The sequence below is a fragment of the Bacillus rossius genome, chromosome 1 (assembly GCF_032445375.1).
Source record: "Bacillus rossius redtenbacheri isolate Brsri chromosome 1, Brsri_v3, whole genome shotgun sequence".
Taxonomy (NCBI): domain Eukaryota; kingdom Metazoa; phylum Arthropoda; class Insecta; order Phasmatodea; family Bacillidae; genus Bacillus; species Bacillus rossius.
Window position 1 is genome coordinate 323,553,802 of NC_086330.1, and position 16,295 is coordinate 323,570,096.

General features: G+C 41.1%; 1 long non-coding RNA gene across 2 annotated transcripts in view; it reads right to left on the bottom strand.

Annotated features, from left to right (window-relative positions):
* Positions 1–2,073: 2,073 nt before the first annotated feature.
* Positions 2,074–16,295, bottom strand: part of LOC134527986 (uncharacterized) — a 286,580-nt gene continuing 272,358 nt past the window's right edge. For both annotated transcript variants that reach the window (XR_010074331.1, XR_010074330.1), the window contains one exon: positions 2,074–3,445. This is a non-coding gene — a long non-coding RNA (uncharacterized LOC134527986). The remainder of the gene's footprint in view (positions 3,446–16,295) is intronic.

Here is a 16,295-nt window from a genome sequence, read left to right on the forward strand (position 1 = left end):
CGAACGTTGCAAATCCGCGGATCCAGAGGAAGAATTTGGGGGCGACAGCCCTTTTGAGCCTGAATTTTATTATTTTATTTTATTTCTTAAATACTTAAATTCTTAAATTCGTGTGTAAAACTTTCCTTTCATTAAAAGTAGTATGAAAAAATTAAAGTTCAGTATTTGAGGCCATGAATTTGTAAATATTCCAAGACCAATTTCTGACTTAAATAATGTCTTGGTATGCTACTGAATACTTTCTTTGTATGACAGCCTCTTCAGAAAAAAAAAATCCTGGAGCAGCCCCTGACACCACAGATACTTTCATTACACCTTAATTTGCATTTCTACGTCACAAAATTTTAGGATGACCTCTTACAGCCGCGTATAGTTGCTCTTTGCAAAAAGAACAGAGCTTTGCGCTTAGAGGCGATACCAAAATGGGGTCACCAGCCAGCGCCGCAATTAAATTAAGCTTAACTACAAGCTAAATATTACTCAATGAAAACAATGAGTAAAATTCAACTGTAAAGCTCTATAAATGCTTCATTATGAATCAGTTTAAGTGGAACATAATATACCCTACAACCGGTTCGGTAATCATAATATTCGCCTTTTACTGGCACATTTGTACCATGTCCGAGTTCCTGCCCCATTTCTCTGTGTCATTTTGATTTACAAGTTACCCGTTTTCTATATAACGTAGTACGTTTGCGAACAGGTATAACGTCTTAGGAATTTTGAAACGGTGGAAATTAATATATATTGCTTATATATTGATTTTTAAGTAAGTTTTCATAAAATAAAATATCGATACCTTGGAAAAAATACCGCCAACAAATTTTCATTTCAAACAAATACTACATATATACTTCTATCGGCTGATTAGTCAAATTTCGTCAATATATTACTTGGTCATTTCTTCCTAAGATATCGTCAAACAAATAAACAACTTCTACTTTAGATATCTTTATATTTAATAATAGGATCGCAGGTTTTCACGACCATTGTCTAAGGTTACTCAACATTTAAGTTATAGCCGCGTCGAAGGCGAAGAATCAACCGACGTTTTGGGTGAAATTGCAGTCGCCATCTTCAAGGTAGCAGTCAGCTTCGACGCGGCTAGAACTCACAAGCGAAGCAACCTCTATGTATACATTCATTTACGTTTCGCCCTCGCTTTAAAGTGTTCGTCGTCTGCTTCACGCAACTTGGAAGTGTATGATTACGAATATCATTTAAGAGTCATTGCACGTGTTTATAAAAGTGTCGTCACATGGATCAGTCTTGAACGTGTAATTTTATTAACAGTAAAAAAAAAAAGCCTAGAACGATTGTTTTCTCGTTTGAGGCAGGAAAAATTTTAAACACAATAATTATTGTAAGTGGTATTGGGAAGTGAGGGGAGTTTTTTATCTTTAACAAAATGACAGGGTCGCCGCTTGAAGTCCCCTGGAAGCGCGATGCCGACGGGAAGACTGCACGCCAGCTCGGAGCGTGGCGAGTGTCAGAGTTGCAGGCTCGTGCTGGGGCGGTGTCGCTAGTGACCGGGGCCAGGGTTCGACCACCGCCGGGGGAGAGGCAGGCGGCCGAGAGGCGACACCTGCGCGCGGCACCTGGTGAGCACGGCGTCGACACCTGCCCCGCGCCGCATAGGTGCTGGGGTTGGGGCCGACGCGCGCTGGGCCGGCTGCCCTTATCCCCCCCTCCCTCCCCCCCTCCCTCAGGCTCGCACTATCCCCGCTCGCCACCCGCCATCCCCCACCCCCGTAACTCTCGGTGCACCCAGGCTTGCCTCAACACCTTCTATGTAACCGCGCGTAAGCCAACAACTCTGGTTCACTAAACTGCCAGTCAGTCTAATATTTGGCAAAAATGAGTTCAGATGGTTCCACAAGCTCGTTTTAACGTGTCTGTGCCTAATGTAGCTACACAGTTAACTCAAACATACCTATTTGAGTTTTAATCTTGCTCTTCCGTCGGTATACAAAGTATACAATAGAGTAAGTCAAGGCCTTTAGGCAGTATAGTTTGGCAGCTATTAAGTAAGGCAGCTCCTCGGCTTAAATTATTACAAAAATTCAATTTTTCTTTTTTTGTGGTTTCTTAAAATTATATATTTGAGTAGGTAAGATACAACGTTATAGCTACTATTTGTATCTTCAGCAATGTAGCATTTTCGCCTTGTATGAAGGACACTACGCTCGTGGTACTTAGACGTGTGGCCGAATCATACTAAAAATAAGAGTGAAAACGTTCATTTAAGAATGAACCAGCGATAAGTAAAATCTCCATAAGCCAGCCTATTCCAGCTATTTTATTTCTTCACTTAATGTGTCGCCGAAAACTAGATCACTGCAAACGGTAGCACACAGCTTCACGGAACAGAGGAGCTGATGAGAAGTCGACAAGGGTCTGTGGTGAGGAACTCTCCCAGCACTTGCTTGAGTAGTTCCGGTAAGTTATGGGAAAAAGGAAAACCGAGATCACACTGTTAAAAATTTACGGGTACTTAGGCTGCTTACCTTGAATATGAATCCACAAGAATAATAATGATAAATGAATCAAACTCTCAAAAACTTGCCAAGGCGACACCCATAACACTTTTCTTCGTTCCACGTGTCTATTTACTCTGAATTAAATTGAACCCGAAAGACGGGAGTCGGAATTAATCGTAGTTTCTACGAAGAACCAGTTATTTTAAATTACGAAGTAATCCTCGCAGTGGCGGCCCTTGAATTTGCGAGCCCGGACCATTTACTTTTCGTGAAGGACCTTAATGGAGGACCTCAGACTACGGGATTGCCCCCAGAGAAAACAGATTGGCGGGAGGAGGGAAAATTTGAAAAGATTTTAATCCAAACGAGGAATCAAATTTCGACGCAAGTTTTGCTGATTTTTCTTCAGAAATATATATATTTTACTCATAAAATTGAACTCAGTCTAGTTCTATAAATGCCAACGATCATATGCCGATGCAATCGCGTCAAGTCATGACGCAGTAATATTTTTCAAGGTTTCATAAATGAAAAAAATCGAAGGATATTCTAATAAAATGTAATTTTTCTTTTTTCATTAATGTCCACATTTTTATTTGAAACATAGACAAACAAGAAAATTTGAAATGTAACCGGCCGGTGCGGGCCATGGAAGGTTGCCCGGCTTGCCCTGACTCTTCGTTTGTTTGGGATGCAGTCTTCATTGAAAAGCCCGCAGACCTACTGCAGGATCGCCGGGCAGGGAACAGAGTCCTCCAGCCAGTCAAGAGTCATAGAGTCATACCACCGCGCCGCCTCGCTCTGAGGACCCACCCTGGGGCTACTTCCGAACGCGAGGGCCAACATCTCACGGTCGCGCCGCGCCAGTGTGGTCGAGTGTCCAGACCACTCGCCTCCCGTGGTGGCGAGTCGGGTTCCTTCGTGCTCCACCCCCACGCCCTTCTCCGACGACCGCGATGTTGAGACTGCAAACCCAAACACACAGGGCCGCTTGCAGAGTCAGGTAAGTAAAATACAAAAAACTTTGCAGGTTAATCGAATTGAGAGATACATTACTTTCCCTCAAGTCACGACTGTGTGTCAGCCAGCCATGGCCGTAGAGACCGGAAAAATTCGCGGGTTCAATGACCTCCAGGATAGACTCCAATATTCTCTACACACTCGGGCAAATGCCAACTGTTCATTGGCTGCTGACTTGTGAGTCGTCTCGACTGGGTGGCCTGTGATTCGACGCTTCTATGAGTGAGGGTCTCTAATTGGCCCTCAGTCCTCCAGATTAACAGAGAACCAATGGCAGAAGCAGCACTTAGGTAAAATTATTTGAATTTTAGCATAACACGAAATGAACCCGCGAATTTTTCAGGTCTCTAGTCCATGGGTCTATTTGATCGACGAGCTGCGGCCGTCCAATCACATCGCAGAACACGTACTTCTTGTCATTCCTGATTATTACCATTACTTTCCCGAGCATCCCACTGCTACCGTCTGGAATTACGGCTCAATCTCACACATCTTGAGGTTGTTTCATTTCCTTTTCATTACTGTAAATCACTGAAGTTTCCTGCTATTGCCTAAGTACAAATTTCCTCACCAGATATTTACTGAACGTTATTTTAAAGCTAGAATAGGTCACGCAACTGATCAAAACTACCAACCATAACGAGAGACATCCATCGTTAATTAGCAACCCAAATCAAAACTATTCACAAAGAGAAATCTAGCAACTAGTCACCACTTTGCCATCGACAAAAAAAAATCCTTAACAGAAAAAAACCCACACACATAACGCTCATTTAATATATGAAAGCGTATAAAACATAATATCACACTCCGTCCAGCTATAAATTTTTTGTTTGGTAGGGATTTACGTCGCACGGTTATACACAAAGGGTTAAAGCGACGGACACCGATTTGGCGCTACGGATGTTTGACGGAAGATTATACGGGACTGGTTTACTGGCGATTTCAGCGGCGAATCTTGCGTCACTTAAGTCATCAATCAATAAAAAGTTTATTTCAAGCCTGAATCAACATAAAACATTATGGAGTTTTGTCTGCATTGACCTGTTTATAATATTTATAGGGATACAATTGTAAAATATATGACTCCAGTTTTTAAAAAAAATATTCTCACTGTCGACCTTCATAAGGTTTCAATAGATAACAATCATCATGGCCTAGCAGGGGTCACGGCATGTTCACCTGGTCCAACCGTTCTCTCCAGGTGGAAGCGGAAGGATACGAGTGGGAGGGGGAAGAAGTTATAACACACAGATGGCGCATGACGTCGTAAATATGAGGCTTGGTGTCTATACCCCCTCCCCTTTTAAAATTAGAGCCAATGCCGTAAGAAAAACCGTGTAGGTGAGACCTACAGTTAGAAGTCGAGATTGTTAAACGTTTACATGTATTTTTTTTAATGTGTAAACATCTTAGTTCTCGGTATAAGGCATTTGGTAGGAGTAATTTCGTGAAAATGAAACGGAAGTCGATGAAAATAAACGCGACACAAAGATGGAGTACCCACGTGTAGCAACATAAAAAATTATATTATCACTTTTGTAAACATTACGGTACATACCAAACATAACAAACATATTGGTGTGCCAAATGAAACTTTATGATAATGAAACTACCCTGGAATATATTTAGTAAACTAAAATGGTCATAGTAAAAGGTAATCACAAGGTAAAAAAACCATAAGAAATCTGACATTACACTGTGATAATACAAATTCTCCTAATCTCCCAATAAACTTACCAGCACATCGATGGAGGGCGCACATGTAAACCTCAAGGGACATGGTTCAAATCTCGTCACTGGAAATATTTTAAAACCTTTTTTTAATAACATAATATATAAAAATAATTCAGGTTTGTTTGTAGGAAGTATTTATATAATAATTTCAGTCGTTTAAGCAAAAACAAACATACAAACTTATCTTTAGTGTAATAATATGTGTTTTAAAATGTTTCAGGTTATATTTTAGTAATTCTATAGAAGTATAATCTCTGGTGGTTATGGGAGAGGAAACGGAAGCGTCTCGCACCGGGGCTGTACAGGCAAGCTGGTGGAACTCGATTACCGTGTTGCGCTGTAGTCATATATACGTATCTGCGCACAGAACCTCACTCGAAAGCGAAGGGTGTACACTGCTATAATCAGTATTTCCCGTGAACTACAGAAAATCTTCGATGAAAACCGTAACTTTTCGTAAATTCATTCATTATTATTTTACTGTTTCAGTAGTCACACGGCTATACTAATGGAAAAAAATTAAGCCACATCTCTCATTTACAGTAATGGTAAATAAAAAAAAAATTCAGTGAAAATTTCTTACAATGCTTTATAATGTACCGGAGAGAAAATGAATAGCACCGATGGTTTCCCGACTCGTGCACGCAACGTACAACTGATGTACCCGTACTTCGCTACGGCAGTCTACAGGCAGATCACACTTGCGCCGCTCATTATACATGCCCCTATTGTGGGTACGCCACTGCCGCGCGATGCCCGTTGCCATGGAGACGCAGAAGGCATGAACAATGCAAAATCCTGTTCTCATGCAGACAAAGTACCCACTGTTGCCTGGTTTTAACCACCTATGCTATGGGATCTAATTTTCGGAAAATGTCATCCTGCGTAACATAAGGAACATTACTGTGAAGTTTCAAGTCTGTAAAATATATATACTTGAAAAAAGGGGCAATTTTTGATATTTAAAGTACCCGCAAAATTTCAACGGTGATGAGGACTCCACTAACAATGAAATAGTCGTTGCCATGGAGACGAATGAAGCATCAACAAAGCAACAGCCGTTGCCATGATGATTTCCTACCAAAAACTGGAAATAAAAAAAAAATTAAGGGGTGGACTACCCCTAACATTTAGGGGGATGAAAAATAGATGTTGGCCGATTCTCATAGATACCGGATAAGCACAAAAAATTTCATCAAAATCGGTCAAGCCGTTTCGGAGGAGTATGGCAACGAAAACTGTGACACGAGAATTTTATATATAAGACTAGCTGCCCGACCCGGCTTCGCACGGCTATACTAATGGAAAAAGAATTATGCCACATCTCCAATTTACAGTAATGGTAAATAATAAAAAATTCCGTGAAAATTTATTACAATGCTGTATAATGTACCGATGGTTTCCCGACTCGTGCACGCAACATAAAACTGATGTACCCGTACTTCGCTACGGCAGTCTACAGGCAGATCACTCTTGCGCCGCTCATAATACATGCCCCTCGTTGTGGGTACGCCACTGCCGCGCGATGCCTGTTGCCATGGAGACGCAGAAGGCATGAACAATGCAAAATACTGTTCTCATGCAGACAAAGTACCCACTGTTGCCTGGTTTTAACCACCCATGGGATCTAATTTTCGGAAAATGTCATCCTGCGTAACATAAGGAACATTACTGTGAAGTTTCAAGTCTGTAAAATATATATACTTGAAAAAAAAAGGGCAATTTTTGATATTTAAAGTACTTGCAAAATTTCAACGGTGATGAGGACTGCACTAACAATGAAATAGCCGTTGCCATAGAGACGAATGAAGCATCAACAAAGCAACAGCCGTTGCCATGGTGATTTCCTACCAAAAACTGGAAATAAAAAAAAATTTAGGGGTGGACTACCCCTAACATTTAGGGGGATGAAAAATAGATGTTGGCCGATTCTCATAGATACCGGATAAGCACAAAAAATTTCATCAAAATCGGTCAAGCCGTTTCGGAGGAGTATGGCAACGAAAACTGTGACACGAGAATTTTATATATTAGAGATAATCTCTAACGTGTGCAGAAACTTTAAAGTATAAACATTTTAGTGAATTTTAACAAGATGGGCAGTATTTAAATAAATTCCTAGTCAAAAACAGGCCCAAAGCCGGAGTTTTATCGGAGCCGATTCTAATAGTTTAAAAATTTACGGTTGTTTCTTCGTGATGCTCTGCAAGCTGCGTTTGATGGTAGCAGGTAAGCTTTCTGATTCAGGCAGCGAATTCTAGCGGCGGGCACAGAAAGCATGTGTGTAATTCGAATCCAGAAATTTTGGTGTTTGAAAAGCGAATATTTTATTTATCTGTTTATTTATCACTCTCAGCATTATTTTAAAGTATTCATCGTTAAGTTTTGTGTCCGAGTTTCGTATTTTAAGTTTATTTGCAACATGAAAAACATGAGAACACATGAATTTGCTCGTTACCGAAGTTAAATGTTCACACATCACTGGCAAATACTGAAACACTCGCTCATATTTATTTATTGCTTTCAACCAATAACAGGCCTGAGTGAGCGTTGTCAAATTCCAATAACCGTGTGCAGTGGTTAAGACACAAGCGTCTCATTCCGGAGAAAATGCGTTTGAATCCCGCCGCGACCATCCTGATTTAGTTTTTTTCTTCTTCCAAGATATCCCTAAATCACTCCAGGAAAAATTTGGGATGTCTCCTTCCCACAACATATGCCCTAAAATTGTCTCAATATTGCTGATTAGTTTTATAACGGACTATTCAGGATGCGGCTTCCAAGCTAAACTTAGTATAGAGTTGTAATAAAATCACCACACACATCCATGCCTTACTCAACATTCGAAATCGGCGAGCGTTTTACTGAAGTTGGTGCTATAAACAACTGTGACACGTCCTGAGCAGTATAACGTGTTTCTGTCTTTGATGACGTCGCTGTCTACGACGTATGATGCACCATCCTCTTCTTACAAGGAGGCCGAAGCGATGATGATTCCAGCACATGAACCCCCGGCGTTGCATTTCAGTTTAATAACAGCAACAAACTAGTGACCGTGACGGATAAGACAAAAAGTACTGGAAGTTATGGTCGGTGTTTTACGCACAGTGCTGTTTGAGGCAAGGCCGTCGAGCGAAATTAAGGACCCGGGAGCAAATAATTTGGTCGGGTCCCTTCCCTATTACATAATACACAACTTTTCAAAACCCCTCACTATTTAAAAACTCAAAAGAGTGCAAACCGTTAATAGATTATAAAGCTATATAAACAGGACAAAACTCTTAAGAAAAGTTTTCAAATTTTCTCTCAATAAAACAATCTTCATCACCTTTAAACCTTTAAAAAATGACATTTTTACACATAAAACCTAATTTACGTACTTCTGAACCACTTAAAATGTAACATACTTAATACCGAACGAATTAAAAATCAACAATAATTTAAAATTACTTTTTTGCGCTTTCATATCAGCGAACGTTTCAATAATAGAATCAATCAAAATTCAATGTCCGAGCAAGTCTTGATTCAAAGCATAATTTTCCAAGATCAGGAAGTCTTTGTTGACCCATTGTTGTCACTGAAAGATCTTTCTGCTTGAGCAACAGAAACCGGAAGTACGCAGAATATGCGCAGCGAGACTCACACATTCGGAAATAAATGAGCAATATTGAGTTCTGTTATTTTTTTCATTAATTTTAGAGACTGCAGAGTAGATTCAGAAATGTTTGTCTTGTGAATCACTTTAAGATACTAGGTTTCTTCTGTTAAGTCTGAGCTCACATCATTGTTGTAATCTTGGACGAACTGATGGCTGGCCTTTTCAATTTCACTCTCTGGCACTTCCAGATAGTTCCAAAGGAAAAAAAAAGTTTTTGATAAGAATTTTTAGTGATGAAAATTTTGAAGTCAAATTTCCTACCAGTTCATCACTATTTTTGTAAAACACTTCAATCTTAAAGCAATATTCAGGACTTTTCGTTTGACTGTACTAGATGTAAATGGAGGTTCATAATGGAAGAGCTTCATTTTTCGTCCTTACAGTTGGAACTTCTGTTTCTATTACATAATATTCTACAGCATTTTTAGCTTCTGATAATATTTTGTCCCAGTTGTTGTGTAGTTTACTCAAGTCTTTTACCAGACTTTCGATGTTTGCAATCTCAGAATCTAGACTCATTTCTACAGACTGAATCAGCTGACTTCTGTAGTTAATATGAATAAGATCTTAATCAAAATTGAGAACATAACCACACAACGAAACGACTGCAGGTATTCAAGTACACATGCAATCGTAACTTTAGTTTCAGCAGTAATGTTAAGATTTTTTAAAGCTTTGACAGCTTCTGTTACCTTACAAACATGAGCTGCTAAAGGTCTTACACAATCCACTCTAGCACTCCACCTTGTTTTTGATGTGGAGTACAACGAAAATCCCACACTATTCTTCAAAATTTCCCATCTCTTAGGGCTACAGCTAAATAAATTGTATAGTTGTTGCAGAACCCCAAAAAATGTTCGTGCTACCCTACAACATTCTGCTGCGTTGACTCCACATAAATTAAGGCTGTGGCAGCAGCAATTTAAAAGTTTTGTTAAAGGATTTATTAAAAAAAAAAAAAAGGACTGAGCTCCTTTAAATGCACTACCCATGTTGATCCCATTGCCATACTCTTGTCCTCTGTGTGAATAGCTCTGGGAGTATCTATGAGTTCCGACGAAGTGATAAGGTTGACTTTCCCTAGCATGTTACATTCGAAACGTGGCCTTATCAATATACGTCGAGGGTGTTCAAGAAAGCAATTATATTAATAAGATACATCAACACACTTTAAAGTTAGGATTCTATCCAATATTCAGTCACCTGCTGCAAAGAATACTAAGACAAAAATATGTACTTTTATTATATTTTTATTATCTTGGTTTTACGTCTCGTCGACACTAGGTCATTATAAACGGCCAAACACGATACAAGTCACATAAACTTGGGAAGGAAACGTCCTGCGCCTTTTGTAAGGGTTCAGCCCTGCATTTTCCTGGAGTTATTTCAGTAAACCAGGGAAAACCTAAAACAATATGGTGGGTCGGGATTGAAACCAAGTCCTCTGGAAAGCGCGTGCGAAGTTTTACTGTTGCGCTAACTGGCTCGGTAAAACACGTTTAACACAGCTGAGTTTCTTACGATTTAATTTCGAACTGTGAATGAGTAGTGCGTACACAAACATACAATGACCTTCATTTAAATGCAATTAATACTGTAATTGGTTCTCGAGAAGAAATGTAACCGCCGAAGCTCTGCCTGTTGCAGTAGGATAGTCAATCCTGGAAAGACTTGACGTCACAGAAACACACCAGGATTGTCAACATTGCAAATTCTCTAAACGCAGATGACGTAAGAAAACCAACATTTCAAATAAGAATTGTTCAAATGCAGGAATAAATTTTAGGTCTCCTTTTTATAAGTTTATTAAAAAAAACCATGAGTTATTTTTTAAAATTTATATAAATATTGCTATTCGCCACACCAAACAAAAACTACCGCGTAGCACGAAAGAAAAACAACAAATCATTGAAGAGCCAAAACTGACACCAGAAAATAACGTGAATTTTTCAGGTTCCTTAAGTATTTTCTGTGCGGTATGAGGATTCGCTGCATTTAAAACACTGGCACATGCGACATGGTGACAAAATTCTACAGCAATACATCGCCTATCAATACAAGAATATTAGCGATGTTTGCGACAGGTTCGGTAACACAGTGATGTTTGCCACGTGTTAAGTTAACCCAGTGGCGCAGCGTGCCATCTCGGCGCCTGGGGCGGGAGACCCATTTTGCCGCCCCCATTCTATAGGTGCTTAATTAAAATTAGTGATTTCGCAGTTTTTCTTTTAAATAAATATTAAAAAATAGTTGGTGCGCAAAATTTTAGATAAAAATGGAACATTATAGTGTGTCTGACACATGTAATGAATGAATCATAGATCAGATCTCAACCCGCTTCACCGGTGACCCGCCCCCGCGGGCTGCCGCCCGGGGCGGGCCGCCCCCTCCGCCCCACCCACGCTACGCCACTGAGTTAACCAAACGTGCAGGGTCAACATGCGACGCCGATGTTTGTCAGGAACGCTCCATCGCAACGGTCCGGGGACCAGGCCTCGCGGCCAGAGGACGACCCTGGCCGGGTTCCGGCCGGAAGCGATGCGCAACACCTCCAGGCGCCTGCCACGTCACCCGCAGTTGCAGTTCCGAATTTTTTTTTTTTCCTAGCCTAAGTTAATTCTAAGTGTGTAGGGGAGGGTCCAGGTTAGGGGAGGACCTAAGTGTGTCTCAGACCGAAGCCTATACACTCTACCATGCGGGTTTTTAACCATGCAGGACAAGGGCGCGTGCATCATGTGCTTATTGGGGTTTACTGGCCAGCCATGGCTGCAATTGGCGCCATGACTGACGCCCCATTGGTCGCCTAGCTTAAAAGCTAGCTAAGTGTGACCCAGGTAAAACCTGCATAGACACAGGGAAAACCCTGGGCCGGTTCATGCGGGGATCAATTAACATGCATTAAGCAAGCAGGTAACTACTGGACAAGAGGAAGAAGGGTCCAGGTAAGAAGAGTTGGAGGGGCTGAAAATCAACCTTGGTGGAGTTGGGTGCTTGGGCCTTGCGGCCCGCATTTAAAGTTGGGAGCTCCTGGGTTATTATTAGCCAGGGGCGCATGCGCCCCCAGGGGCGGGCGACTTCACGTCAGCCCAGCCACAGCTGCCCAGGCAGCCACAGTTAAGAAAGAAGTGGGCAGACGAGCCAGTAAACCGGCTCGAACTGCTGGCTCTCGGAGCGAAAGGCAGCCTGACATTGCACCATCTTCATCTTCCTTCTTCCAGTCAACAGCCAACGACCTTTCAAGCCAGGGTGGGGGTAAGTCGTTCAGGCGAATGAAGTATCTTGCGAGTCGGACCCTCTTGCCCCCCAAATTCCCGGGTCGGTTGAAGGTCGCGCCGCCCAGGCTACCACTGGCTCCAACAGGGCCCCAACTTGAAGGCGCCGCCATCTCTTCCTTCAGAATTCCGATGCTGTTCAGTTCCGTTGCGCGCGCGGCAGTCCACAGCTCCGCAAGTTCCAGCCCGCAGTTCGTCTACACTTCGCTACTAAGGCACATCGAGCTCCCCTGCGGTGCCTTCGCCGACGAAGCTGCTTTCCGCCGCGCGCCGAGCTACATTCAGGCTACCTTTCTCCCCGACAGCCGTGATTTTTTTTTTTTTTTTTTTCCTAACCTAACTAAAACTAAGTGTATTTTGGAGGGGTCCGGGTTAGGGAGGGACCTAGGTGCGTCTCAGGCCGAAGCCTATACGCCTAGTCATGCTGGGATTAGCCATGCAAGGAGAGGGTCGCATGCATCATGTGCTAGGAGGGGATTGGCCAGCCATGGCAGCGATTGGCGCCATGACTAACTCCCCTCACTCTTAAATCTAGACTATAACTAGAGATAGGTTGGGCCCAGGTAAAACCTGAATAGACACAGGGAAAACCCTGGGCACATTCATGCGGGATGCAAATTGGCATGCATTACGTGTAGGAGTTTACAGGAGACAGAGGATGGTCTGGATGAAGTGTTGGACAGAGTAGAAAAGAGTCTACCATGCGGGGGTTGGGCACTTGGACTAGTAGTCCGCTTTGCTTTTTATCCAGGACTGGATTTAGTGACCAGGGACGCAAGCGCCCCTGGTGGTGAGTGGTTGCACTGACCACTCACTGATAACGACTTGCAGTTCCGACTGCAGCCGACTGCGGCCGACTGCGGCCGACTGCGGCCGACTGCGGCCGACTGCGGCCGACTGCAGCCGCGGCGCGCCACTCAGTTCCGGCAGGCGCGCGACCTCGCCTTATCGGCCGCGATGCGCGCATCCCAGAAGGCCGCGCCACGCTCTTCTGCGCCTCTCCCGCAAGGACGCGGCGCAACGGATAACGGGACCTGATTTCCGCCGCGTTACCTCACTTCCGAATCTCAGTCGTCACTCGCTTTTATTAGCCTGCACGCGTCTGCATCATTCGTGTTTATTCTCCGAACACTCGCGGACACATGCGGTATTAAACTTTGTTGGACTACGTGTAGCAACACCCTGGCTAAACTTCATCGAAGATTGCTAGAAACTCATTTACAAGGCGAATGCGATGCTTTTTCTTTCCTTTTGGGGGCAAAATTAACTATGTTTGCAAACAAATATAATTCAGAAAACAAAATAGTTTTTTTTAATTTATTTTAAATATTCTTTATAGTATTTGCAACCATTTAGTAAACTGATCAAACAAACTTTGTCACAAATATATAGGCTACTCTATATTTATTTATGTGCTAATCTCTAACAAGTAATGTGAGGAACTTTAGAAAATGCTTTCGGCACACCCAATTGGTGCATATTTGGATATTATTTTCCCCACGCCAAAAAAGTAAGACTTCTTATTTAGTTCTAACAATTGCAATAAGCTATGTTATAACAATGCAGCAACTTGTTTAACTTCCCCGAACTAAAATAGTAAAATATATATTAGAGTAAAACCAACGTTATTTTCAGGTTAGGTTGTGTGTGTTTGGTAAAATCGTGGATCTTGCTTAAAAGAAATTTACAAAAATATTTCGCGATTTTTTTTAATGTGTGTGAAAAATTAAGATACAATTGATTGCAGTGTTCCATATTGTTATGGTTCATCTGGACATAGAGCTTTATAACCCAGGTTAAAGTGTAAAATCATGTTTTCAATTAAACGTTATCCCTTACAAAAACGTAATAGATGTGGGAAATAAATAACTCCTTAAAACGTCCAAATAGTTTGCATTAATTTTTGTGGAATGTTTAGTAGGGGTTATTGGTTTTTGAAATTACTCAATAATTTTGGCAAAATAGTCCCATCTTGGTTTTCACAAGTATTATAATGTATAACGATTTTGGTAGAAAATATCATGTATAAAGAGTTTAGTAAAAAAAATTAAAGTGATTGTAGTAGGTCTATCAAAACCATTATAGTTCTGGTTTGTTTGCCACAACTAAATGAAATAAAAAACGCTTCATAACATAGTGTCAAATATTTATTATGAATTTTATTGCAACAAAAAAATACTGCATAATTAAACATGAATTACGATATAACCTTATTTAACACAACTGTAAATGCACAAAGTATTTAATGATAAAAACGTGTATGGGATTTATCAGTCTCAGGGAGACATAGCTAATGTTCGTACTTTTATTTTAAAAATTCTTCATTCGGCTGTAAACACAAATCAATATCGTCATCATAACAGTTTTACAGTCAATTGTCTCTTGTATGGAAATTTGCAGCTATTTTAAGTGTGACTTCAAACTTCGCTTTTTCCTATAATAGGTTATGTTTGGTTTCATACAGAAAACTTTAGACTAACAAATCTTAAAAAAAAGTATAAGGTACAAAACAAAACACGAATTACATGCATAAAGAGGTTACGTCATTCTGTGAATGCTACATATTCATCTCACGACCTTTAATCGTCTCTGATGACCTCATGTTGGAGAGCACGCACTTCACACACTCGCCCATGCGTGACACTTCCTTCACTGCCAACTCTAGCTGCGCTCCTTCAAGCCCGCGTGCTGCCACATACAGTTGCAACACCAGCACGCAACACCACTCCTGCCGTGCGTTTCAAATCTGACAAATCTCTAGTCGGCAATAATTGCCGCACTTACTTTGTTTCAAAGACGGAGTCTCGTTGCGCCAGGAAAAAAACCGACAAGCCCGTCACGCGCACGGCACTTCTCGCGAGATCGTCACACTGACCGAGTAGACTGTGCATTTTTCCTCGTTCCCTCTTCTTTTCAACAATCAAGAGTTTTCTTCTTCTTTTCTAGAGTCACAGGTTTCCTGTTTCCTTCTGCTACTTATTCGACGCACACGAAAACCTTCGAAGCCTGGGCCACATTCGGAACAGCACGCGCAAAACGCACACGCAAGCTAGTTGAGAGAAGACACTGAATACAGCACAAGTACAGTACAACAGCATACTCGTTTAGCACAGAAATTTAACGTTTGTTTTAGTTTTTCTATGTGCTGTGTGTCGATTTCTGCGTGCAGCCAATCAGAAATAACCACAGAGGCATGTATTATTGTAGCAACAAAAAAAAGCTCATTTTATCAGAGAAGGGGTAAATAATTTGGATGTAGTGTTTATATTGTAAGGCCGATCTTTGATTCCTGGGTGTTCTAAACAAAAATACAGATTAAAAAGTTCGATTTAAGCTAACAAATACTTAATATAATAATAGAAGGCTAAATTTTAATCTTTCAAGATTAACATTTACGTCCGTAGTAAATAATAGAAACGACAGTTGGAATGTTCCTGAATCGCTGTGTTGTGAGCGAATGTAGCACCACATTCGGTGCTGTGTATGTGCCATGGCGAATGTCGTGCATGCTAAAAATTACTTTTAAACAAGCATTATTACTTATCTCCAAAAGGAAAACAAATGATTGTTTAAAAACGTTACCATAACACGATGTGAGCCAAATACCGACGCCCGACGGCGGCCAGTTTCCACAGTGCACGTATGGAACGCGCTCCTTGTAGTCCCATCATATATACGCCGCTTTTTTCCATTTCACGCATGCTTGGAGACTCGCCTGAGAAATACTCACAACGTTATATTACGGCTGTCTGAAATTACGTAGTTACATACTTCTGTTATGCAGAAGGATTTCAGAGACACTGTTATCTTACACACACTTCCGTTTAATATTTAAATCAGTTGACTATATAAATACGGAGACATCTAGACGTATCGCTCGGTACCAAAATACAACTCTAAAGAAAATATATTTTTCGTGATAGTGAGACAGAATTTATGAACATGAGATTCTCATAATTACGGGTTAATGATATTACTCGAGAAAACCATGACTTGATGTAGGGTTTGGACATACACCATTGCTATGCTCATGTACTATGTCTGTAGAAGAAAACTACAAAAAACACAAATGACAAAAAAAAAGTTAAGAAATTCCGTGGAAAAATTAGTCTGTGTTGTCTTTACATT